At 47.1% G+C, this 26643-nt stretch overlaps 1 protein-coding gene across 5 annotated transcripts in view; it reads left to right on the top strand.

Moving 5' to 3' along the window:
• Nucleotides 1-26643, top strand: part of PACS1 (phosphofurin acidic cluster sorting protein 1) — a 2791059-nt gene that overhangs the window by 1862906 nt on the left and 901510 nt on the right. The gene's annotated exons all lie outside the window — the stretch shown is intronic.

Raw genomic sequence — 26643 nt, 5'->3', positions numbered from 1 at the left:
GATCCTTCAAGCCCTCCAGCTCCAGGACTGGCTGATATCTCTGGACCTCCAGGATGCTTATTTCCATGTGCCAATCCATCTCAAACACAGGAAATACCTGAGGTTCGCAATTGGCGGCTCTCATTATCAATTTCGAGTTCTGCCATTTGGGCTGACCTCCGCCCTGAGGGTCTTCACCAAGCTAATGTCGGTAGTGGCTGCAAGTCTAAGGAGGGAAGGGATTCAAGTCTACTCCTATCTGGACGATTGGTTGATCAGAGCTGTATCTCCGAAACAAGCTCAGATTCAGCTGGATTATGTCTGCCACTTCCTTCACAAACTGGGCTTCTCTCTCAATTTAAAGAAGTCACAGATAATACCATCACAGAGACTCCAGTTCATTGGAGCGGTCCTGGACACTTCCCTGGGAAAAGCCTCGCCACCAGAGGTGATGGCTCAAGATATTCTGCAGATGGTCACCAAGTTTCAAAATGGCCAACGTCACTCAGCCTTTGACTTTTTGAGGTTGCTAGGCCTCAATGCATCCTGCATCTTCCTTGTGCCAGAGGCTCGCCTGAGAATGAGATCTCTTCAGTGGGCACTGAGAACTCAGTGGTCGCAATTCTCATGGAGATTGACAGACCTCCTTCAGGTTCTGGACAAGGTGGCTCGAGACCTTCAGTGGTGGGCCTGCCAGGAAAACATCTTGAAGGGAGAACTGTTTTGGCAACCCTGGCCGGAGATAACATTAGTCACAGATGCCTCACTCACAAGGTGGGGGGCCCATACTAACAACTTGCCCATCAGCGGTCGTTGGTCTCCATCGGAGTTCAGACTACATATCAACCTGTTAGAGCTGAGAGCAATCAGACAAGCGCTGAAGGCTTTTCTGCCATCTGTACAGGAGAAAAATGTCCTGATAATGACGGACAACACAGTGGCCATGCACTACCTCAACAAAAGAGGAGGCGTAGGATCACTGCCACTGTGCAGAGAGGCAATGCAGCTCTGGTTTTGGGCAATTCAAGAAGGAATCTCTCTATCGGCAGTTCACCTAGCCGGAGAGAAGAACTTGACGGCAAACGCTCTGAGCAGGCAGGGCACAGTCTCCCACGAGTGGGAACTAGTTCAGGAAGTCCTTCAGGAGATCTTCACCCTTTGGGGAACCCCTCAAGTGGATCTGTTCGCCACCAGTACCAACAGGAAGCGCGATCTGTTTTGTTCAAGGGAATTTCCCCCGAGAGGAGCTCTAGGGGACGCGTTCGTAGTGGACTGGGAGTTTCCACTCCTGTACGCGTTTCCACCAGTCCCTGTCATACCTCAAATGATCAGGAGGTTGAGAAGATTCAGGAGGACCATGATCCTAATTGCCCCAGACTGGGCCAGGAGAACGTGGTACCCGGACCTTCTGGACATGTCCATCTGCCCTCAAATTCATCTTCCACTCAAGGAGAATCTTCTCTCCAGACATCAGAACCCTCAACCTTCCCGCTTGGCTTCTGAAATGTTGAGATATAAGGATTGGGACCTCCCTGATGACGTCATGGAGGTGTTGCTTTATACCGCTGCCGTTGGAACAAATTCTGCAGCTGTTGAAGAGAATATCGACCCCTTTTCATGTGGTACACCAACGGTGTTATCCTTTCTACTCTACTTGGCAAACTCAGGCCTTCAAGTTGGCACTATCAAGGGCTATCTCGCAGCGCTATCGATTTTCAAGCGCACTGCAGAGGAGCCATCGTATTTCAAATTACCCTTAGTAGTACACTTTCTAAAGGGATTAACTAATGTCTATCCTCCAAGACCATTCCAGGTTCCTTTATGGGACTTAAATTTCCTGATGGGTACTCCTTTCGAACCACTCCACTCTTGTTCACTAAGATTTCACACCCTTAAAACTGTCTTATTAGTGGCTTTAACATCTGCTAGAAGGGTGAGCGAATTACAAGCTCTATCTTGTAAACCCCCTCATACAATTTTTCATAAAGACAAAGTTGTCCTACAGGTGAAGCCTAATTTCCTCCCAAAGGTGGTTTCTGAATTCCACATCATTCAGAAAATTACCTTACCTTCATTCTATCCGCCTCCCCATCCGGGGAAAGAGGAAGAAAGGCTACATAGGCTGGACCCAAGGCAGGCTTTAAGCTTTTACATCAACAGACTTGCTAGGATTAGGCAAGCAGACCAACTGTTTGTAGGTTACTCAGGGCACAAATTGGGACTACCGATAACAAAACAAACCATTTCCAGATGGATTATTTTGGCCATTCTGGAATGTTACAAACTAGCAAGTAAAGAGCCTCCTCAAAATCTTAGGGCTCATTCAACCAGAGGTATCGCAGCCTCCTCAGCCCTCCAAAGAGGGGTTCCGGCTCGAGACATATGTGCGGCTGCCACATGGTCGTCTGCACATACCTTCACAAGATTTTACAACCTGGATTCCTCCCCTAGTCAAGAGACTAGGTATGGCAAAGCCGTATTACATTCTGTTCATTCCTAAAAGGAAACATGGCGTTTTACTCCCACCTCCAATTACACACCACTGCTATGGGAGTCTATCAAATATAAGGAATACGTCGGAGGACACAATCCCTTCGAAGAACAAGTTACTTCTTACCTGGTGACGTTCTTTCGATGGGATATTCCTCCGACGTATTCCTTATCGCCACTCCCATCCATCCCCACAGTAATGCTTCCCTTGTGGTTGCATCTTACGCTCCTTCAAGGTCAATAACCAATTCATGTAAAACAACTGTTAACGTCAAAACGGAACTGAGCAACGGATGCTGCGTGAGTCTATTTATACAAGTAATGACATTGGCGCCGATACAGAGGCAGTCGAGGGACGTCGGCTCGATGGACATCGACGCGCAACACCCTCTACTGAAAAAATGTTCCGAGGCCAGCAAGCTCAGAGATGATCTATCAAAGATCAAAGATAAGGAATACGTCGGAGGAACATCCCATCGAAAGAACGTTACCAGGTAAGAAGTAACTTGTTCTTCTTTTTTGTATGTGTGTAGTAAAAGGTTGGCATGCATAGAATTGTTGCTAATTTGGTTTAAAGCTATTTCAAATGACTGTATTAGCTGTTTTGTTTCAACTTTTTTTACAGATTCTGCTAGAGATGGATGCTTATGTTGGACACTTATTTTCATTTGCTCTACTTCTGCTTTGCTTTCTGCGGACTTGATTTTTGGTAGGCATTCTTTAGGGTCTGTTGAAAAAAATAAAGAAGGTATGGGTTGGGGTGTTCTGCAATGTATGTGTGCTGTGTGCATGAGTGTTTGAGTAAGATGATAAAGATGTATGTAATGGTGTGTGATTGTGCATTGGGCAACTACATCTAGTAGGGATGGGTATTCTTGAATTAATGTGTTACTAAACTGGGGTTCAGATGACAGAAAAAAGTAAGCTAGTTGTGTGGAGAAGTACAAATAGTAAATATAATGCTATACAATTAAAACAGTTGTTTACATCAAAATTCTAGCGGCTGAGTTGGGTAATTTGTGTGTCGAAAAATAGGAATTTGTGGGCCATTCTGGCTGTAAATCGCTGTTTAAGAAATGGGGATTTTTGGACAGAATGGTGCACAATCTCTATTTTTAGGCACAGAAAAGCATGAATTAACCTTACAGTGTGTTTGAGAAATAATACAAATGTTATGGTGGTATTCAACTTACTTTTTTCCTAAAATCAGCAGGTTACGTCTTAGTTGTTCTTTGTACTTCAAATTCGGCTGCTTCTTTTCAGGAGAATGGTCTTCACTGCAATTGTAAAAGAAACAAATTAATAATTTTGTTTGTATATAGCACTGTTTTTAATTTAGACATTGATTGTTTTAATTGACATCCTCAGCGCCTTCCTCAAAACCATTAAAACTATCTTATTCACATAAGATATGTCGCACCAGTTGAATACATATCATATGTTCTTAATGAATAAACTGTATTGCAATGCAATGACTGACTGTAGCAAACAAAATATCTTTGCTATGCCTTGTGAAATTCATAATGTACCACTGAATACCACTGTTCCTGTACCTAAGCTCTTGCAAGTAATAGTGCTTCAATGTCATGGGCTGCTTACGCTATATAAATATAAGTAAGTAAATAAATAAATGTTTGTTATTGTACAAGTATTGTTGGTTGAGATTTGAACATAGTGTGTGCATGCAATTTTGTTTGACTATATGCAGTCTATATATTTTATTTTAAAAATGTTACTTCAACATGATTTGAATATGTGTGTGTAAAAAGAAATTAAATAGTACAAAGGTTTGTAAGTGACAGTTGATTTTAGGAGATGGAAAAAAAGACAGTAAATTCATTTTACAGATTATACAAGCTAATAGACAGTTAATCTGTTTATATGAAACTAGAAGAATTGTACATGTACTTTACAGAAAATATGCATACCTGTAGTTTGTGATCATGCATATGGATATGCATGGAGCTGCAAGTAGAAATCTTGGAGACTTGTACAGTATTTCTTGTAGAAGGTGCTTTACAATGAAATGACACTTGTACTCAGAGAGATTCACAGTACATTTGCAGTGCTGATCTATGATGATGCAGTTAGATATAGAGGTCTTCTATGTGATTGGTAGATGGTCATGTGACTTCTTAGCTACAGCCAATGAGGGAATGGCACAGAGAGTGAAGTGGAAATGGTAAAAGGGCTGTCCATGTTACGATATGTCCGCGGACATGGCGGTAGTTCGTGGACATCGGGTGTTACATCCTGGGATTTTTGGGTTGGGAAGCCATGCAAATTAGAATGAGCATAGAAAGGGATTGGTCAGGAAAGTTTAGTGGGTGTGTTGTGCCAGGAGAGAGTTTCTCAGATACTCTCTTTTGCTGAGAGAAGAACAGATGGCTATGGCTGTGTGTTTCAGAAAACAGATTGTTTGGATTTTGGGAGACTCGTGGATACTTTGGTTGAAGGTGCATGCAGAAAGCTGTGGAGTAGCTGTAGATCTTGGATTCCCCAATGTGGAAGTACACTGGCATGGAGTACGTGGAATGAAGTGGTTGGACTTGCTACCTCTCTGTGCTACTTTGGAGACAGAGCAACATCCAGATTTAAATATAATTCATTGTGGAGGGAACAGTTTAGGACATGTTTCTGGAATTTCTTTGCAATTTGCAATGAAAGAAGGACTTGGGAAGGTCATGGACATGTTTCCAAATTCTCAAGTAATTTTTTCACGTATTGCGCAGAGACAAATGTGGCTTCATTCTTCTTCATTTGGTCCACAAATGGAGAAAGCAAGGGGCAATGTCAATAAAGCTGTTTGTGCCTTTCTAAGAGATTTTGGCATGTCCTCTTTTCACAATGAAATCTTATGTTTCGTAGTACATACATTTTTCGCAGAGATGGAGTCCATCTAACTTATGCTGGCAATCAGATTTTTCTGAGAAATATACAAAATGCATTGCGACCTTTTTTAGAATTAAAGCATCCATTTTGTAGTAGGTGTTGAGTATTTATAATTTTTCGAACACAAACCCCACCAAAAGGTTCTTTTCTGAGCCACCACTTCCTCCCAGCGAAAATTGCAATGGTTACGATGGGGCAGCACCCCAAAATTTTAGATGTCCGCGGACTTCTAAAAAATACACAGGGCCCTGCTTCATTTATTTTCACTTCTATTTTTTAACTGTGAAAGGCGGCTCGGAAAAAAGCATTTTTATTTTTTATTTTTGTTGTTTTCTTTTTTTTGTGTTTTATACAAGACACACTAGGAGAGGAGGGGAAAGGGGGGGACACCAACCACGGGGATAAGAAAGGGCGAGCTGAGAGAGGAAGATGTAGAGTGGGTTTTATTTGGGTAGTGAGCAGATCTTCTCGTGCTCTGAGACGATAGTATCAAAAGAACTTTGAAGTCGCTCCCCCCTGCAGAGTACTGCGTCGCAGTACATACACATAACTGTGACCCTCGAAAGGTAAGGGTCATCAGCATTGTTTATGGCCTGTGAGGCAGCTTGAGGAATAGGCTGTCCCACAGGAGTGTTCCTTGTGGTGACAGGATCAGAAACGGAGGATGAAGTAGAGAAGGTCAACCTGCTACGCTCCTCGCAAGGTACAACCTTGCGAATGGCCCCAGTGTGAAATGACCTTAGGTGTCGCTTCATGGTAGTGGTGCCAAAGCTGTACGAACCTAGCCTCCTGCAACTGAGTACCATTTTGCACTTGTTGCAGGTGACTTGGTTCGCACGAGCCTTAGGACCATTCCCACGAATGGTAAATAACCGCCACCCCCAAGACTCACGCCGAGTGTGGGTAGTAGGAATTTCAACTACCTCATCCTCGTCATCTTCTTCCTCCTCTGCATCCTCACTCCTGTTCCCCTCTTTAGGCCCTTGGGGAGGTGGTGGTGGTGGAGGGGGTGGGGGTGGTGCTGAGGCAGATGCAGCACCAAGTGGCAGCAGTGCAGCCATGGATGCCATCCGGTTCAAGATGGAAATCTGCAGGTGGTAGTAAAATTCGCTGTGCTCTGTAGAATAGCCAGAAACACAATGAGAATAAGCTCTAGGGCGTGGTCTTTTATAGGGGTGTTTGTATGCGGTTCGCGGACAGCCCGCAGACAGTTCGAACACAAAAAAAGGTTCAAAAAGTTTCAAAAAGTATGCAGAAACTCAGGATTAGTATGTGGGACTTGGTCTCTGGTGAGTTTTTATTGAAAAATATTGTGGATTACTTGAAAATGTACTTTTAAATTGTTCGGGGACACGAACAGTGTCCACATTCAGAACACACGATCAGCGTGGGCGCGGTCACACGATCGCTTCGCGAACATGTCTGCGAAGGGAGCGGCTGTCCGCAGGACACCAAATGCACGGACATTGGTTTGCGCATGCGCGTTGATGTTCTACGGACATTGTTCGGGTCCTGAAGTAATTAAAAGTGCGTCACACGTCAAACGAACAGTTACGGACATGCGTTTGTTCTTAGAACAGTTTCAACCTGCCTACGAACAAAACGGACAAGCATACCGTTCTCAGGACACCCTTATTTTGTTCATTTACAAACATTTCAGGACACAGCGAGTGTTCTTAGAACACTTTCAACTTACTAGCAAACAATATGGACAGCGTCCTCAGGACACCCCTATTTGTTTACGAACATTTCAGGACACCGCAGTGTTCGTAGAACACTATCAACTTATCTACGAACAAAACGGACAGGCATACGGTTCTCAGGACACCCCTATTTTGGTTATTTACGAAAATTTCAGGACACCGCATTTGTTCTTAGAACAGTTTCAACTTGCTAGCGAACAGTACGGACAGGTATAATGTTCTTCAGGACACCTCCATTTTCGTTTCTTTACGGACATTCCGGACACCCGCACTGTCCACGGACACCTACATTGCTTTTTTAAAAAAAAAAATGAAATGAATTAGAACACAATATAAAAATTGAACTTTATTTAACATGTATGATTAATTTATGACAGAGAAGGTGAGGCAGAAACTGAAATAAAAACAGGAGAATTAGGGATTTCAACAGAAGGTGAGGAAGGGATGGAAGTCTCATCAAAACGTTTTGGTTCATGCAGAGGGTTTGGGGATAATTGACTGGGATATGGTGAGGGGGACAGGCACATGTGGGACAATGGTACGTGGTTTTTTGTTTAAAATGATCTTCCACAAAGGTTTTTAAATTATTAAAATTAGCCAACAATAGATCCATTTTTTCTTGTATGCTGTGAAGTCTTATCCATAACAGCTTTTTCTGTAGTACTTTATATTTTGGTATGCTCTATACAAAAAAAAATATATGTTAGATGTATATACAATAATAATAGTTAAATGATTTATATTGTAAAGTGTCTACCATTAGATTCACTATCTTCTGTCATTTCCTCATGTGGGAAATGCTCCTCTATCCACTCCAGAGTACTAGACATTTCTGTGAGAAAAAAAACATATCATTTTTTTAAAATCTAAATCAGAAAGTTTAGAAATATGAGTAAAATGCAGTACACTTACTATTTCAGGTAAGGTATGTTCCGAGTGGTCTGTAGATCTGCTATTGTACTTGGTTGTGGAGTGTCTGTGAGGTAATTGTGTTGGAAGCCTATCTTTCTTCTTTTGGTATGTTCCATTTTAGAACATATTGTATTTAAATGAATGGTTAGTGCGTTACATATATGGGTTACACTTCTTAGTGTTAGGGAGAATTCTCTGTAAAGGTTAATTTCCCAAACCTAGTGAGTCCCTCAGCAGCTTTGCTGGATTTTTTGGGGTTTAATTTTTTCTCCTGCTAAGAGTGAGTCTCTTTTTCTCCCACTCTTAGGCATGATTTGAGAATGTCCTTTGACTTTGTAATGCGTTTTATGGGCTATGGGGTCTTTTACTCCATAGGGCTTCATGTGTTTTTGGCAAGTGTGTTACACAGCACCCTCATTGCAGTAACACAGGGGTGTCATAGTGACCCCTAAACATAGACTCCATATCCTGGGACTGACTACTGTCTCCCAGGGCATATAAAGTCACCATTGACTTTACTACTCTTAAATTGTGACCAGAACCAGTACAAACCATCATATTGTGGAAGTACTGGCAGGGGTAATCCGATGGCCCCTGGGTCTGTTTTTCAAGGGGGCACTGTCCAGTCCCCCCCCTTGTCGAGTTTCTGGCTGGTGGCAGTGGTTACCACGCAAAATATTCCACCAGAATATTTCCTATGGGATTTTCCCATTCATTTTAAATGCACCACTTTTTTGGTGCAATGTTAAAGATACCGCCGGGTTATTTATTTAATATGTATTCCCCGGTTGGGTCTTTTTGCCAGGACTCAGTTTTAAAATGGCGTTTGTGTTCGCCTCTGTAACTCCAACCCAAGTCGAGACCTTTGTTCCACTTTTGGCGGGCTTCTGCACAGAAGCCTCCAAAAGTGGTGCCACTCTGTTTGGGTCTACAGGTTGTGTGGGAGGGGGGAATAGGCCCCCTGGACTAAGTTGCCTTGGCAACTCAAGTCGCACTTTTGTGTGATTGGCCCAGTGGTGAGCCGCCCGGGTCACCACTTAGCATGTTTGATTGACAGCTAGGCTGGTGAATGGGGGTTTTGCTGCATAAAAGCAGGGCTTTGGGGACTGGAACTTCAGAAGTCGCCACAGGACCTAAAGAATCCGAAGAGGGGAGAAGCTGAGCCATCTACAAAGACGACACCACCGGTGGAGCCCTGCTGTGCAAAACTCACCACTTTCCCGACGACCGAGAAGATCTTCTTCCAGCAGAGTCTTCTTCCCTTTGAGCTGGTGGGACCAACCAGTTCGCCTTTTTCGCCTTCCTGGATCGTCTCGTGGTCGAATCACCGGTGCCAAGCACCCCGGCGGCGGGATAGCCACACTTCACCACTACCGCGAATAAAAGGGTAGTACCTTTTAACCGGGAAACTCTGCGGCTGGTTTCTTCCCTGGCAGTGCAATGACCTCCAGCTTTCCTCCACGTCAAGATCTTCTCTTCCCCTGAACGAAACACTGACTTGCACCCGCTGCCAGGAACCAACTGCCTCCGCTGGAGCTTTCTCACCATTTCAGGTACTGTGTCCCGCCTGGTCTCCCTTGCAACAGACCGTCCAAGGTGTCCCGTAAATCCTTGACTCTCTATCCTGGGGTGACCTCGTACCTGTTAACATTACCTTTCTAACTTGATCCAACCTCTTTTTGACTTTCCTGCAAAGACTTTTAGTGCTTTTCCACTGTGTGATCTTAGGCACATTCCTCCTTGCTCCCTCCAAGAGTGGGCCTGGCCTATGAACTTTTTGCTCTACAGTAGACCCTACCTTTCTTGACTTGCTGTGGTTCTTTAAAAGTGTTGGTATTGTGTGTTTTTCCTATTTCTGCCTTTTCTCTCCCTTTTTAAATAATTATTGGAGTGCCATCTATGGTTATGCGCTCACCTCTGTTTTGCTAAATAAGTGGTGTACTAACCTAGACTTGTCAAATAATTCATTAGGGAGGTGTATATATTTCTAGTGACTGAGTTTGAACTTGCTTGACATATTGGTGCCAGTGAATTTTTACAAGTGTGTTTTTAAATAAATAATTATATACTTTTATACCAAAGCTCTGGTCAGTGTTTGCTTGTGCTACTGTATTTCTAGCCCTATTGTGTATACTCTATATACTGCCTAACTCTTCTTGAGAGAAGTCTGACTACTCAGCCACAGCTACCAGGTAAATATGGGTGGTGCAGACTGCTACCAATTGGCTTTACTGCTAACACCTGTAGTCTTAAACTTGTTTGCAGTGGTCCCTAAGGGAACTGGACAGGTTTCTGCCTAACACTGGTGTGCAGTGGTGGGATTTGTATTGTTACATTTTAGTGTGCTGTTTGATACCTTAGTGCAACTAACCATAAAGCTTAGCACTAAGAAGTTTATTTTCTAACCTGTCAACTATGGAAAGTTATAGTCAAGAGTCCCTTGCTACAAAAACTGCTGATTGTTTTAGAGTTCTCTGTAAGCATAAGAATCTCCTGACTAAAGGCAAGAAAATTGAGCTAATAGAAAGATTGTTCGCAAACCAAAGTCTGGTTGATGGTTCAGAGGAACCCACTCTCCCAGAAAATGTAGATAACAGTGATGATATTGATATTGAGCAAAGTATTGAAAATCTTGAGGCAGAGTCAGAAGAGGAGGGTGAGGCTGTTGTAACTGTCCCCCCTAGGCCTCTATCTGCTTTACCAGCTGTACCTACTGGACCTTTACCAGGTCCCACACTTAGTCCTCAATGTCTTGAACTAGAGAAAATGAAACTTGAATTGGAGTTTAAGAGACTTAATGCTCAAGCAGAACAAAGACACCCAGAACTGAATCAAGAACTAAGGCTCAGAGAAATGGAGCTCAAGCATGAGCTAGAGATGAAGAAATTGTCTGTTGAAAATGCTTCTCTCTCCGGATCCTCTAGGAGTACTAGTCCCAAAAGACCCCGGATGCCTAAAGAGATTGTGGGTATGTATGAGCCTAAGTTGCATGTGTTGGATTGGTTGGATTGCACACGTTTCTGCCTAACAGTTAGTGCGTTACATATATAGGTTACACTTCTTATGTATTAATACATAAAATGTGTATGTGTGCTGGTTTGTGAATTTTACCACATAGTACATTTTAGATAATAAGAATCCCTTGTACACATATTTTATGAAAAGTAAATACACATGTGATGTCATCAGTGATGTCATCAATGACATTTGTGATGTCATCTTTGATGTTGTGGGTGTTAGTCTTAGCAGTGCACGGTGGTGGCGCGAGTTAAGGGTGCTTAGCTTACCATAACTGGCAAATTTCAGGGGTTTTCGGTTTTACTTGGAACCATAACGAAGTTTTTTCACTGAATTTCATAGGTTTTTAGTAGCGCAACTTAACCATAACGTCCCTTTAACAAAGTTTTTTCACTGAATATATATATATATGTGTATATATATATATATATATTACTCCTACGTCCCGTCCCCTTTCCCACATACTTATGGGACATCTCTCCGTCCTACGGGACGGGACCGGAGCACTTTTGTAAAAAGCATCCACATTTTTTTCAAAATTTTGTCGCTCCTCTCTTTCCTGCGCGGGGCCCGGCACGCGGCCATAACCCCGCCCACCTTGGCTCCGCCCCGCGCATCACCCATCAGTCCTTTTCTCCGCACGATCAGGGCCGGACGCACTTGCATCCTCGGAAGATTTTCTTCCCTTTTTTTCCCTCTCTGGCTCTCGCTAGCGTTCGTTTACTAGTCTGTCTATGTCTTTTAAACTAGATTTTACAGACTGTTCATCGTGTCACCGTCTCTTCGCGAGGGCGGATCCCCATCCTCTTTGTTTGGAGTGTTTGGGTCCGGAACACCGTTGAGACTCCTGTTTTTACTGTGATTCCCTTTCGGTCCGGGCACTTCAACGTCGGTTGGAGCGGTGGGAGGAGGTGTTCGGACGGACTCCTCCTTCTCATTTTCAGGCGTTCATCGACGAGAAGAAAAAACGCGTGGCAAGTTCTTTAATTTTCAGAGCACCCCGGCTGGGGGATACCTTCCCGGGTCCCTCTCGAGCCGGGAGGGGCGTTGATCGCTCTGTTACTGGGGTTCGCCCTGAGGTGCCTGTTCGGCCTAATAATTCTACCAGAGTTTTCTCCAAGGGTCTCCGTAAGGGGCCTGTGATCACCGGAGTACACTCCGAGGCCCCTCCTGTGGGGGCTGTGTGCAGACCCAGTTCTACTGAGTCGTGGGGTACCTGAGCTTGCTCTAAGGCCGCTCTTTCGGCTTCCCTCAAAAACAAAACAGGGGTACGCCCCGAGGTTTTTTCTGGGCATGAGGTTACCGAACGGATGTTCGTGGCCCGTGCCGATAAGGCTTCTCCCAGGCCTAGGTCTGAGGTCCCTCGTACAGAGGCTAAGGCTACCAACAATTCTGAGTGACAGCGCACCATTCCCGCTCTTGTGGTGACACCAGATCTGTTGAGCGGGCAAAGAAGAAAGTTTCTTCTTTTACCGGCAGTGCCGAGGCTCTTCTTTCGAAGGCTCAGTTGGCGGTTGGTATGTCACAGAAACATTCCAGGCCTCATAGTACCGGCTCTGCCGAGGTTCCTTACGTTAAGGCTAAAATTAAGACCCCTGATCCATCGACGGGGACCCCTGCCTCACTTCCTCACGTGCCGCAGTTCCCCTCAGATGAGGACAAAATGGCGCCCGTTCCCGCCACGACCACGGGGGCCATTTTAGGTACTACCCCTAAAACTACGCCATCGGCCCCTGGTGTAGGGTTCAGTCCTTCGGGTGAACCTAAGGTCCCATGTGCGCATCCTTACCAGCCGGTGTATGATTGGAACGCCCAGAATTGCCTCTTCAGTACGATGTATCGTTGCCCGCGGGGGAGGCTCCCTTGATTTATGTGGGTACGTCGGCGGAGGGGCCGGTGTGGCACCCTTCCCTGTTGCGTCCCTGGATTTGTCCACCTCATGAGAGGCCTCCTCAGGTTCCGAAACAATCTCCTGAGGACGCCTTTTTCGGTAAATTTCAAGTGCTTATGCGCACCGACTCCATGAGGGAATATTTCAAGGGGCTTTTCAAGGAGATATGTCCACCTGTGCCTCCGGCTCCACCCGTCCCGTCGGTGGTTCCGCTGGCGCCTCCCTTGCCCGTGGTGCCTCCCCCTGTGCTTCCGCCTGTGTGACCATTGTCCCCAGTGGACAAGGCAGTGCCTGACTCTGCTCAGCAGGAGCCGGACCTGTCAGATGACCCTCAAGGCGATCAGGACAACGAGGACCTGCCCCGCTCTACCAGAGCTTTCCATGACCGGGTACTGGACATGATGAGCTTCTTAGATGTTCCGGTGCCCGAGGCACCTGCTACGCAGGAAGGCGTGCTTTCTGGGACGTTCACCTTGTCTCCTTTGGAGCGTACCGGCCTGTTCTTGCAGAAGGACGTTCTGGCTGAGGTCCGAAGAGTTTGGGAAAAGCCACACTCGGGACTTTTTGTAAATAAAAAGATTGATGCGAGGTACAGGCTACATTCCTTGGAAGAAGTGGCCTTGTCGTCTTGTCTGCCTCCCTCCTCCACAGTGGTGGCTGCGGCCACGTTGCAATCCAGACCTGCAGCTTCCTCCTCCGCGACGGCGACTCAGGTCTTGGGAAAGGAGGACAAGCTCCTGGACTCCCTAGGGAGGAAAATCTTTGCCAATTCGGCCTTGCAGCTCAGGCAAGCCAATGCAGAATTGATTTTGGCGGGAGCTAACATGCGGATGTGGAGAGGTCTGTCGGAGTTTGAGGAGCACATTCCGGTCGAGAAGCTGGAGGATTTCAGAGGAGGCCTTTCCGATGCCAGAGTCTTGGCCCATGATCTCCTGGAGGCTGCGGCTCATCACGTAGACACCTCGGCTTGGGGTCTGATACTAGGGGTTGATACCTTGCGGCAAGCATGGCTGCATGCCACTAAGTTTTCGAAGGAGGTGCAAAACAAGGTTCTGGACCTTCCATTTGATGGTAAGGAGCTTTTTCACTCTTCTACTGATGTAGAGCTCACCAAAACCAAACACAGCACTCAGACGGCCAAATCATTGTCTGTTCTGGTTAAACCTCCCTTCAAGACTCAAAGGCCGTTGTCGCAAGGTCGACCTTCCTCTGGTTTTTTGGGGCTTCCTCGACCGGAAAAATCGCAGAGTGGATAACCGCCATAGACAACAGCGTACTCTCCTCAGCCTCCTCATCAGGTTCAGGTGGCACCGGCACCGATAAACCTGCCAAATGAGGGTTTTCCACGCTCGCACGAGACCCCGGTGGGAGGACGCATTGCGTCTCATTGGGAGGCATGGCAGACCATCACAGAAGACTGATGGGTCTTGTCAGTCGCTCGAGCGGGCTTCCGCTTACCTTTACCCCCTACCTCACCCCTCAACCCTCCTTTTCAGCTGTCGGGCTCACCCTCCCTCAAGGCAGAGGTTCAGAAACTTCTGCTCCTCATAGCTGTGGAACCCGTTCCCCTTGGGGAACGAGGGGAGGGCTTCTACTACCGGCTGTTTACGGTGCCCAAACCCAACCAGGCTGGCCTGCGCACCATCCTAGACCTTTCCCAGTTCAATCTTTCCCTACCCCAAGAGAAATTCAAGATGATCATGCCCGGCCAGATTCGCTCCTCGTTGCAGGCGGGCGATTGGCTCAGCGTGGTGGATCTTCAGGATGCGCACATGCAAATCCTGATTTGGAACCCACACAGGAGATACCTCTGTTTCTCTTTGGGAGGAGAGCACTTCCAGTTTCGGGTGCTTCCTTTTGGCCTCAGTTCGGCGCTGCGTGTCTTCGCGAAGATGATGTCGGTGATCGCGCCCCTTCTTCGTCTCCAGGGTATCCATGTGTATCCCTATTTGAACGACTGGCTCCTATGCAGCCCTTGCCCGTTGGCAGCAGCGGGCAACCTCCAGTCTCTCCTTCAGCTCCTGTTCCATCTTGGGCTGTCGGTGAACTGGCGCAAATCCTCCATGACGGTCTCACAGGACCTGACTTTCCTGGGTTTTCGTTGGAACACGATAGACTGCCGAGTGTATCTGACCGGGGACAGAATGGCGGATCTGTTGGCCACATGTCAGATGTTTACGCAGTCGGAGAGCATGTCGGCCTGGTGGTTCCAGAGGCTTCTGGGCCTCATGGCCTCGTGTGTGCTGGCTCTTCCTCTTGCTAGTCTCAAAATGAGACGGACCCAGATGGCTCTTCGGAGTTGCTGGCGTCAGGCTGTGGACCCGGATTCCAAACGGATAATGATTCCGGATTCCATGAGAGTGAACCTGGACTGGTGGTCTTCTCTCAGCAACCTGTCAGTGGGTGTCGGGTTCCAGGACCCAAGCCCCATGGTGACGATCACGACAGACTCCTCCCTTTTCGGGTGGGGTGCGACGTTAGATCTTCTTCAGGTCTTGGACCTCTGGTCACCTCAGGACAAGCTCCTGCACATAAATCAATTGGAGCTTCTGGCGATTTTTCTGGCGCTCAAGGCGTTCAGACCTCTCATTGTCAACATGGTGGTCCGCATAAGAACGGACAATGCGGTGTCAATGTACTACATAAACAAGCAAGGGGGAACGAAGTCTCCCCCTCTCGCGGATCTGTCCATCCAGATTTGGGAGTGGGCCGTGCTTCATGGGGTCTGGCTGCCTGCAGTGCGCATCCCGGGCCAGCTGAATGTCACCGCGGATGCCCTCAGCCGGCGGACAGTGGTCAGCTACGAGTGGGAGTTGAAGGCGGAGATCCTATCATGGATTTTCTCGCGTTGGGGCACACCGGAGGTGGACCTCTTCGCCATGGCGGTAAACAATTAGTTTCCTCAGTACGCCTCCAGAGGGGGGCTGGGAGCCTCCTCTCAGGGGGACGCACTTGAGATCCCATGGCACAACATGAGAGCTTAAGCCTTCCCGCCTCTTCCTCTGGTTCATCGAGAAATTTGGAAGTTGAAGAGTTCTGTCAACTGTTCTCTTCTACTGATAGCTCCGTGGTGGCCGGCCAGGTTTTGGTTCTCAGAACTTCAACACCTGTCGGTGTGTCCGCTGATCAGGTTACCAGTAACTCCCGATCTTCTTCACCAAGGGGAACAGCAGATGTGGCACCCCTCCCCAGAATCGCTCAACTTGGCGGCATGGTACCTGAGTTCACGGCTCTAGAGCCTTTGGGTTTGTCTGCGGATAACATGTGCATTATCCAGGCAGCCAGGAAACCCTGGTCCAGATCCCAATACAAGAGTAAATGGCTCAGGTTCTGTCATTGGTGTTTGGAGAAAGAATTGGACCCGAGGGTGGCGATGATTGTCACAGTGCTGTCCTTTGTCTCCTCCCTAGCAGAGTCAGGGGTTCATGTCTTGTCCTGCAGGAATTATCTCTCGGCGATTTCCGCCTACCTCTCTACAGACCGGTGTTCATATTCGATAACTAACCCGGTGGTGAAGAGACATTTTGCTGGTTTGACACGACTCTACCCTCCGGTTCATAGTCTGCATCCGCCTTGGGACCTAAATGTAGTCCTGACGGCACTGTGCCATAAACCTTTTGAGCCAATGGCTACGGTTGACCTCAAGTACGTGTCCTGGAAAGTTTCCTTTCTGGTAGCCGTTACGTCAGCGAGGAGAGTGAGTGAGCTTCAGGCATTGGCGGTGGAGCATCGTTTCTTGGTCTTTCACAAGGACAAGGTAGTCCTTCGGACGAACCCAGCTTTCCTACCAAAGGTAGTGACTGAATTCCATCTGAATCAGTCGATTTCCCTTCTGGTCTTTTTTCCGAACCCTGCCTCGGAGGCGGAAAGGGTTCTGCACTGCCTGGATGTCCGAAGAGCTCTTAAGTTCTACCTGGACAGGACTGCCGAGCTTCGGAGTTCTTTACAACTGTTTGTGACCTTCGGTAAAACCCAGGGCAGGCCGGCGTATAAGGCATCCATTTCCAGATGGATTGCTGCCTGTATCACGGAATCTTTCACCGTCCAAAAACTGAAACCTCCTAAGGGTATCCATGCACATCAGGTGCGAGGCAAGGCAGCTGCGGTTGCTTTTCAGAAGTATGTTCCCTGGGAGTCCATCGCTAGAGCGGCTACTTGGGCCTCCCCATCTGCTTTCTGTAAGCATTACTGCCTCGATATGAGCTCTAGGGCTGACGCTCAGTTTGGCCGGGCTGTGCTGAAGAACCTGTTTCAGTAAGGGGCATTTCCATCCACTCATAGCTCCTGTAAGGAGTGCTTGGGAATCTCCCATAAGTATGGAGGAAAGGGGACTATGGACTAGGAGTAAGGTGGTCACTACGGTGAGTAACCTGGCCAATATATACCAAGTTATGGTGGGTTTTAAAAGGTTTGAGAACAAAAAAACTATCACAGTAGTGAAGTCCATTTGAGCCAAGTCACACATTCCGCCGAGTATTGTACATGAAGTTTTCGAAGTTTGAAAAGTGAAGTTGACTGGGCTTGTTGGTAATCTTATCCCTAGTGTGACGTCAACTGTACCCATGATACCTCAAGCTTCGAGGTCCATCACATTTTTCCTTTCTGCCATCGTGGTTAGGCGTCTTCTCGCAGAGTCCTGTAGCTGTGCTACTTTTAAGTTATTAATATTTCAACGGTTACCGCTCAATGCTGCATCTCGACGGAAGACCAACTTGATGACCGAAGCAGACGATTGTTACAGCAACAGGCTTCACCCTACATCTGGTTTCAGACTAGCAGTAGGGAGAGGGGTCGAGGGGGAGGGGGGACTGATTCCTTTCTTTCAATGAATGCATACCTCATTTTCCAATGTTTACTGCTTCTGTCTTGCTGCCCTGAATATGTACATACACCATGAGTGAACTCCATGTAAGTTCTGTCCTAATTACATCGGAAAATATCTGTGGAAGGACACTCACAGGATGTGTAACCACTGCCTTCCTCGTGATCACCAAGAGACCCATTGTGCCTTATGTAAACATTTTTAGGCCCAAAACCCTAAAAGAGCATCAAACGAAGCGGTGGCCGACACATACTATGATGGCCAGGTCAGAAACTGCTACCGATTGATCATTTGTTGTACAAGGACTTACTTAAGAGGTCTGCTCACCATTTCCACATCCAGACTGAAGAAACAGTTCCTGATAGTTCTGATTTCGTGGAAGACATTCTTAACTAAAAGAAGGCAGTCAGCCAGCCAGGCAGGCCATTCCCTTGCTACAAACTATTAAAAGAGGATAAATCTGTCTTTCTTCCCCTTCACTCACTAGGGTGGTCAACCCGAGAGTAGAACAAATATTCAAACCCTTGCATTCAGACACTTTATATATCAGGACATGTCAAACCTCACTCCCTAGTAGTCACCACTACCAGAAAGGGAGCTGGTAGTCCACTCTCTACCTCAGAAGCACCCCCTAACAAAGAGTGCAAACGCTTATACATGTTAGGAAAACGCATTACCACCTCTCTGGCCTGCACAACCAAAATTGCCAACAATACAACACTGCTTGCTACAGCGATACTCCATGGGATGAGGTGCTCAAAAACCTGCACTCAGTGCCGGAACCTGCTAAGTCACATCTGCTGAAAATCTCCACAGAGGGCGGTGGGGGAAGCAAGTGGCGCAAAATATACTTAAAAATGTCTTGGACTCAGCAGATTCCTCAGGCAGAGTTATTGCTGAGGGAACCCTACTAAAAAGTCATTGGTGGTTCTGTGATTCCGGATTTGAACCCGAAACTCAAGAAGCACTGATTAACATGCCAATTGAAGATGCAGTCCTGTTTGGGAAGGCTGTTGATGTCCAACTCGAAACTGCCAAAAAGGAACACGAGACAATAAAAACTCTAGGACAAATTACAAATAAGCCATATGTCCTAAGGGGTGTCTTCAACGCACAGTGTACTTTTCATGGCCAAGTGTTCAATAGATCCAACCATCCATGATTGGGGGCATCTGGCTCCTCTTTTTTACAGTCCCCAGTCCAACCAACAGAGGGGGTTTCGCCAAGGAAAAGGGCAAGGCAGGGTTGCAGCCTCTAGAGGCTCAGCAGCCCCCGCCAACAAATGACTGGCCAGTTCATGTTCCCTCCCATGCATCCCCAATTGGGCACTGTATAGCACTTTCACCCAGCAGCAATGGGGGATCGTTGGGTGCTCGTGACAGTGGCAAAAGGTTACTCAATAAAGTTCATTGAAACACTACACCACCTCTTTCCTCGTGCAAGAAAAATGTCTTCTCAACATTTCCTTATCCGAAAAGAGGAGAGTCAAACACTACTGGTAAAAGGAGCAATAGAGCTGGTACAACCTCTAGAGGAAAATCAAGGTATTTATTCAGTGTACTTCCTTGTTCCAAAGAAAGATCTAACTATGTGCCCAGTGCTGGACCTGCGCCCCACAAACACGCATGTTAAGCCTAAAAAATTCAGGATGATTACATTACAGGAAGTAATTGCCCTGCTAAAGCAAGGGGATTACATGGCAATATTGGACCTGAAAGATGCATACTTTCATATCTCAATATTGCCAGCGCACAAGAAATCACTTGAAATTCAAAGAGGAGGGAGACCACTAAGGGCGCGTAAGGCAATGGCTGCCTGAAGATCAGCTCCACTCAGCGAGAAAGAAATGAGACGATAAAGAGCTAATCCCAGCCCCAACAAGAGTAACAAGCAGCAAGGCTAGCACGATAAAACAGCCCTGAAGGCAGTGGTGGGAAGGAGAGACCCCCGAACGAAGAAATAACAGGGGAGCTACCCATCTCCCACAGAGGCCTACCCGAAAGCTCCTTCCCGCCAAAGGCGCCAAAAGAAAACCAGAACTAAGAGCAGAGTGCATGCCCGTAAGCATCCGGGCAGAAGCCTTGTCTCGGGTTACTGCAGCCGTGATCATAACGGAGCCGAGAACACCAAGCACCCAGCCAGGACACCACCAAGTGAAAGGCAAGACGCAGAAACAAATGCAACAGCCACTTCAGGCACCGTCGCAGTGAGACCTCGCTCCCGACACCAGGACCATTGCTGCTGGGACATAAGAGACAACCTAGATCGCTGTCCTTGCCGGAGCAGAGAGTGCTGCAAACCAATACACGATACGAACAACCCCCCCCCCCTCCCTCCCACTCGACCTCTGCAGAGCAGAGCCATTCAGGGAAGGGTCAACCCTCTGACAAAATCACTGGTGAGCCCAGAGAATCCCCAAGGTGCCCCATCCTGCACTGAGGCGGTGGGGCGATCCAGGAACAAAACGCTAGAGCCCAGGGAAGGTGAAGCTCTGCGATGGAGCCTAGGCGCCACCGGGATCAGCAAAAGAGCAGACTGGTGCAGAGCCCAGAGGGAATATCCCCCTGAGAGAGCAGAACGGAGGTCGTGAACAGCAGGATAAGACCAGGTGAGATGCCACCCTGCCCACCCCAAATAGCATCAAACACCCCAGAGGGAAGAACTAAAGCGCGTACTAGAGCAGGAGCCATCCTACATAAAGAAGCTCCCCGGAGTGTTCCTGAAAGGCAAATAGAGGGGTCCTCGAGCCCCAGGCAGTACAGAGAAATAACCAAGATTGAAATTACGCCAGTACGGGTGGAGACTGTAGACCCACCAGTACCCAGCAGGGGGGGGGAGATATGCCTGGCCAGCAAAAAGAGGCAATCCACTCCTGAACACACTTGACAGCCCACACAACCCAACTGGGAAAGAATCCAAGACTGGGTACAAAGCACTACACCACGACAAAGCCCCATCCAGGGTAGAAAAAGGACTGATAGGGGAAGGCAAGCAACACCTGTACCTGTCACTAGCAAGAAGTGCACCAAGCACCACAAAGCACCTTGTCTGCCCCTATAAATAAAACCCAGCCGGAAGCAGGACCTGCAGATACCCGAAAGCAAACCAGTCAGCAGATAAGTCACCCACTACCCGGCACACCCCACAGACAAGAAAAAATGGAAAGGAAACTCTGGAGAGTGTGCAAGTACCAAGAGGGGACGTCTCTCCCCCTACAGCTGAAACACAGAACCCAGGTGGGGGGAGGGACACCCACAGCAGACCCCGTCCACAAAAGGCCTCGGGAGATTACAACAATACAGAAGGGGAGAATTAAGTGAAGAGCGGGCCCCACCGCACTCGGCCCCCACAATGAGCTCCGCAGTCAGCAAAGACGACATTGCAGGATTAATGACGGAAATAAAGCTTAGGGCCTTTATTTCTGCCATTAATCCTGTGATATTCCGTCATCCATATCGGAACTCAAAAGGAAGGTTAACAGGGTAGAGGAAAAAATAGAAAACCTTGAAAACAACCAAATCAACACGGACAAGATGGAAATGAAACACAACGCAAGGATGATAGACATAGAACTGAGAGAGGAAGAACTCACCCTAAAAATGGATGATATCGAAAACAGAGAAATGAGATCAAACATAATAATAATTGGACTGGAAGAAACGGAAAGGGAAACGCCACCCAGGTTGAAGCCAAAATTCAAGACATAATCAACCAACTATTTAACGCGGAAGAAGGTAAAATGGTGCAACTAGAAAGAGCCCATAGAGGAGGTAGAGCATTTGGAGGGGGACCCCGCTCAGTTATCGCCAAAGTCTTACGTTACAAAGAAAAAGCAGAGGTCCTCCTTAAAGCCAAACAAATGCAAGACAACGAATACAAAGACTCGAAAATCAAAATATACCAAGACCTATCCAGCCTTGCTTTGAGCCGTAGACGGGTTGCAAACCCCTGACCACCTAGCTCACAGAATGGGGTGTCCGGTATAGGGGTGTAACGGTATAACGGTATACCGTTATAGATACCGTGAACAGCTTAATTGAACTAGAATAACGGTCACGTTGTTAATACCGTTTTAGGGCCTGCGGCTATTAAGTGAGCTTTTCAATCTGATGCAGACAGTGGTTGAGCCGCGGGGGAATAGAGCAAACCACAGCTGCTGAGCGGCGAGAAAATCTGTTGTGTTTGGCCATCTTCCGAGGCAGCCTCTTTCTGACCTCTGGCCCTGCTGTCCCCCCTGGCAGCGAGGATGCTCGGGTGTTGAGATGCAGGGCCCAGTCCAGGTGTCAGCCCGCAGAGCTGATAGCCTGGCTTCGGTACACAGCACTACAGCATACGACAGCAGGGAGGCGGTGGAGACCTGCAGTCAACCCACCGGAAATTGCAGGTGAGGCCCCACGCTGGCAACGACTGACGGAACCCGACGCATCTGGGACCCATGAGGAGGGTCTCTAGCTACGAGCGCTCAGAACCAGCCTGGCTCCTGCTGGGGCCTGGAGGTGCTTTACTTAACGAGCCTGTGATCCGGGGGCGCCAGGTGTGCTTATATTCGGATTTCTGCGGCTAGAGTTTCCGTGGCCGGAGTTTTTATTCGAGACCCTGGAAAAAATGGTGAAGTACAGCTAGTGAAATCGAGTTGCCTGCTGATGCCCTTCCTTTTGTTTGGGTCCCTGCACAGGGATGTTGGTCTGGGGTCGCGCTCACCTGCTTTGAGGCTACTAAAGCTCATCTGGCATTTGGCAGTGTGTAGGTCCTTCAGAGGACTTTTAGTAGGGGGCGCGGAGTGCTGGGTGTGAGACCCCGGTGTGGGCTGAGGCGGTCTCATCCTCGGGAGCGGTTAGGTGATACCAATAATACTGTCAGTTAATTGGAGTGGACGCTTATGCTTAATACTTTTGGGTAGGGGGCTCTTTACATCTTACATTGGGAGTGCATGTCTATGAGCAGAATGAAGTCAGGGAAGGCCAAGGAAAAATCGAGTAGCACCATCGGGAACATGCTTCAGCACCCGAAGCCTACTTCAGACTCATTGCTTGTGATGGAGGAGGAGGAGGCTCAACCTGCCGCTAGAGGTGACAGCACGCACCTATTCCAATCGGTGCAGAAGGAGATGGCGGCGACAGCAAAGGACTTAAAGAGCTCTTTTCAAGAACTAACTTGCACAGTGCAACAGAATGAATCCAAACTTTGTGATCTGGAATCTGCCTTTTGTTTTCAAACACAATCACATGATCAGCTGGAACAAAGGGTGGCAGCGCTTAAGTCCTTCCAGCAAATGGCAGAAGAAAAGCAGGAAGACGCAGAAAACTGCTCCCACGGACATAATGTTTGAATCAGTGGGATCCCAAGGGACATTCAGGACCAAGACTTGGAGGAGTATGCCAGAGGGTTGTTCCAGGAGATGTTGGAAGATGTGACGGTGGATCTCACACTTAACCGCACGCATAGGGTGTTCTCCAACTTTCAGATGAGACGGAACCTTCTTCCAGACATCTTGGTAAAAGTCAATTTTTTCAAGACGAAAGAACCTCATTTTTCAGAAGGCTAGAGCGCAGAAGAATCTGCTCTTCAAGGGATCAACTCTTCAGTAAATTCCAGATCTTTCCCAGCGCACGATTCAGAGGCACAGACTGATGAGACCACTGACTAATTTGCTCTCTAATAAGGGGGTCCGCTATAAGTGGGGTTACCCATTTTGAATGGATGGGGCCCAACATCAGTTCACATCTCTTCGGGCAGCGGTAGAAACTCTAAAGGGCCCGGAAGCGCATATGCACTGAGGAGGGTGCTTCGGAGAATTCCATGGCCCATGGTTTCCACCAAAGTCGAGAAAGAGCAGACGTTGCGAACACAGAAGACCCTCTATGGACAAAAGAGAGAGGATCAGGGATGTTGACGCTCCTTATTGAGCGGATTTGTTGGCGAGCTCAGTTGGTTTTGGTTCCCTTTGAGTCTTCAGTTGGATTTAGGATGTGGCTGTTCTATTGTTATGGTGTATGCGGTTGAAAGCTGTTGGTGGAGGTTGGGGAGGCCGTGTTAAGAAGCTCTATAAGCAGCAGTCACTCACAGTTATAGGGGCAATAGGAGTACATGCCCTCTTTCAGGCAGTTTGCTTGATGTTTACCCCTCACATGGTTTTTCTGATTTTTGTGTTCTTTTTTCTTCTAATTTTTTATGTTTTACGTCTAATTTCATTCCAGGAAGTGCTATACAGCAGTGGGCTAAGATATTGTACAATATTCCTTTGAGGAAAGAGGTCAATGAGTGGCTGCAACGTTGTGCAATTTGTTGATTGGGGGCGATGATTCCGCAGGGTGGGTTTGGATAGTTCTGAAGCTTAGGGGATTACCTTATCTAAATAATGATTATGTCTGATATAAAATGTATCTCCATAAATGTTCAGGGACTGAACTCCCAGAGAAAGAGGAAAAGTGTGCTCTCCAAATTAATAGACCTCAAAGCTTATATTGCCCTGCTCCAAGAGACTCTCCTTTTGCAGTGAGATGCGGCACGGATAAGGTCTCGCTGGTTTCCACATCCATATTTTGCATCTTCGTTGGTTAAGAAAGCCGGAGTTGCAATCCTGATAGCTAAATCTCTCCATTTTGAGCAAGGGAGGGTAGTAAGTGATGCCCGGGGTAGGTCTATTGGGGTGAGTTTGCGTACAGCAGGAAAAGATCTCACTGTGGTGTCTGTGTATGGTCCTAACCAGCAACAGGATTAGTTTTTTGTCAGCTTTTTTCTGCATATTGCACAATTCCAAGGGGGAGAGCTGGTTTTAACGTGGTGTTGGATGGTAACTTGGATATATCTGGCTCTGGGGCCTCAACTGAGGCATCTAGGGCAGTACCTCAAACAGGTTGTAGCTTTCATGCACCTGATTGATGTGTGGCGATATCTCTACCCTCAGCACCGTGATTATTCCCATTTCTTGCACGTTCATCGTACCTTGTTGCTGCGCTTAATTTGTGTTTCAGGCTTTACCGATTTGGATCTTGAGAGCGGCATTGAAAGAATTGCAGTGACAGGTGTTCAGGTTTATATGGTCCCGGAAGAGCCCTAGAGTAGCTAGGCACACAATGATGTCAGGCAAAGGCACAGGGGGCCTGGCGGTGCCATATATTGAGAGCTATCTATATGCAGCCCAACTGACACCTGTTTTGGAGAGCCAGACGGCGACACAGGCACAGAAGGTGAAACATTGGGTAAATATTAAGCAGGGCATATTAGGGAACCCCTTGCACAGGATATGTTGCCACTCTCAGCGAACCTGAACACGAGGTGAACAGGGACTCCCAACCTCTAGGGCCACATTGGAATATTGGGATAAAGCAGCGGGTCAATACGCCACAACTACATTTCCCTCGCCTCTGACAGGTCTTTGGGATAATACTGATTTCCGCCAAGGGATGGAGAGGGTGCGGTTTGATCACTGGAAGGAGGGGGGGGGGGGGGTTTATACACATTGGGCCAGATGCATAGGGACAATCGTCCCCTCACGTTTGAGGAGTGCAAGCAGGCCTATATGGTTGGGGAGACAGACAGGTTTGAGTGCTTGCAACTTCAGCATTGGGTGACTCAGCCACATGTGGCATCCCACTGAAAGCGGGAGTCAACTCGCTTCAAAGATATATTTATGGGAGACCCCCCTGGGGGCCGGACTTATAGCTCTTTATAAGGTGTTGAATGGGTCTAGGTTTAAGCACCCACATACTTATATAGCCAGATGGGAGGAAGATGTAGGCAGGCCTATAGACGATTTTACTTGGTTTAACATTTGGACAAGAGCTAATAGAACCTCTCAGGCCCTCCAACCGAGGGAAAATAGCTTTAAACTATTGTGCCGTTGGTATCTTACTCCTGTGCGGTTACATAAGTTGACTCCTACGCTTTCCCCTCGGTTCTGGTGGTGTGGAGCGCCGTCAGGATACTTTTTTAATGTGTGGTGTGTGTCCCCCCAAATCCAGGCCTTTTGGCAGGCAGTGGTCATCCAAATTAATGAATATGCCTGTTTGAGTTATAAATGGACCCCTTGGTTTTGCTTCTGGGGAATGGGGATGCACAGGGACATAAGCTGAATGCCAGAAGCTCTAGATTGATTCTTTTCCCTGCTAGCGGCACGCCTAGTGATTGCCAAACAGCGCAATTTCTAAGGGATTGGACCCCACTGATAATGTTTGCGAATGATCATAATCCCAACATTCACAATAGGCCGCACGAGATGTCCTCCTTTTCACTTCTATAATATATGAGCTGAGACTATGTCATTTTTCTGCTGCTTGCTCTCAGAACTGTATGTTGCACCTTACTTTGCGCTCGGTATGGCCGATCTTGGATGTATTTTATTTTAGCTTACATTTGAGTTTGATTGTAGATATTATTTTGTTATAATTATTTGACAAAAAAGTGTTGGTAATGGAGTTGCACTGTACCAGCAGCTCGATGGAGACTGTTGCGGATTCAATATTAATAGAAAAATCCTGGAGCTTTGACTTTGCTATGTACACATGTTGTATGGTTATTGTATTCGGTAAATTAATGAATATGGTTTAATGCATTCTAAATGATAAAAAAAGTCTAATGTTGAACACATTACAACTTTGTGTCCGCCTCTCATTTCTGACCCCTCACACCTGGCCATACTTGAGCATACATTATTCTAGAGGTGAGTTTCCCTGAAGGATCACGTGCAGAAGACACAGCTGCGCATTATGAAAATTAAACCAATTAAGCTGCAGGAAACCTTAAGTCTAGCATATTTCTGGAGTGCTTGCAAGTGCCTTAGACACTGTTTGCTGATCATGGGCTATGCCCTTATGATGGTAGGTATACAGTGAGATATAAATTATGTTAATTGTGGAGGGCCATTCTGCTAATATGCATACATGGATGTTGAAAATGCAATACTCAGATTTATTTGCAGTCTGGGTCTTTCTCTT

The sequence above is a fragment of the Ambystoma mexicanum genome, chromosome 2p (genome assembly GCF_040938575.1).
Source record: "Ambystoma mexicanum isolate Mex_15411 chromosome 2p, UKY_AmexF1_1, whole genome shotgun sequence".
Classification (NCBI taxonomy): domain Eukaryota; kingdom Metazoa; phylum Chordata; class Amphibia; order Caudata; family Ambystomatidae; genus Ambystoma; species Ambystoma mexicanum.
The sequence above is the reverse complement of the archived record's forward strand: the minus strand, read 5'-3'. Positions and strand labels throughout refer to the sequence as shown.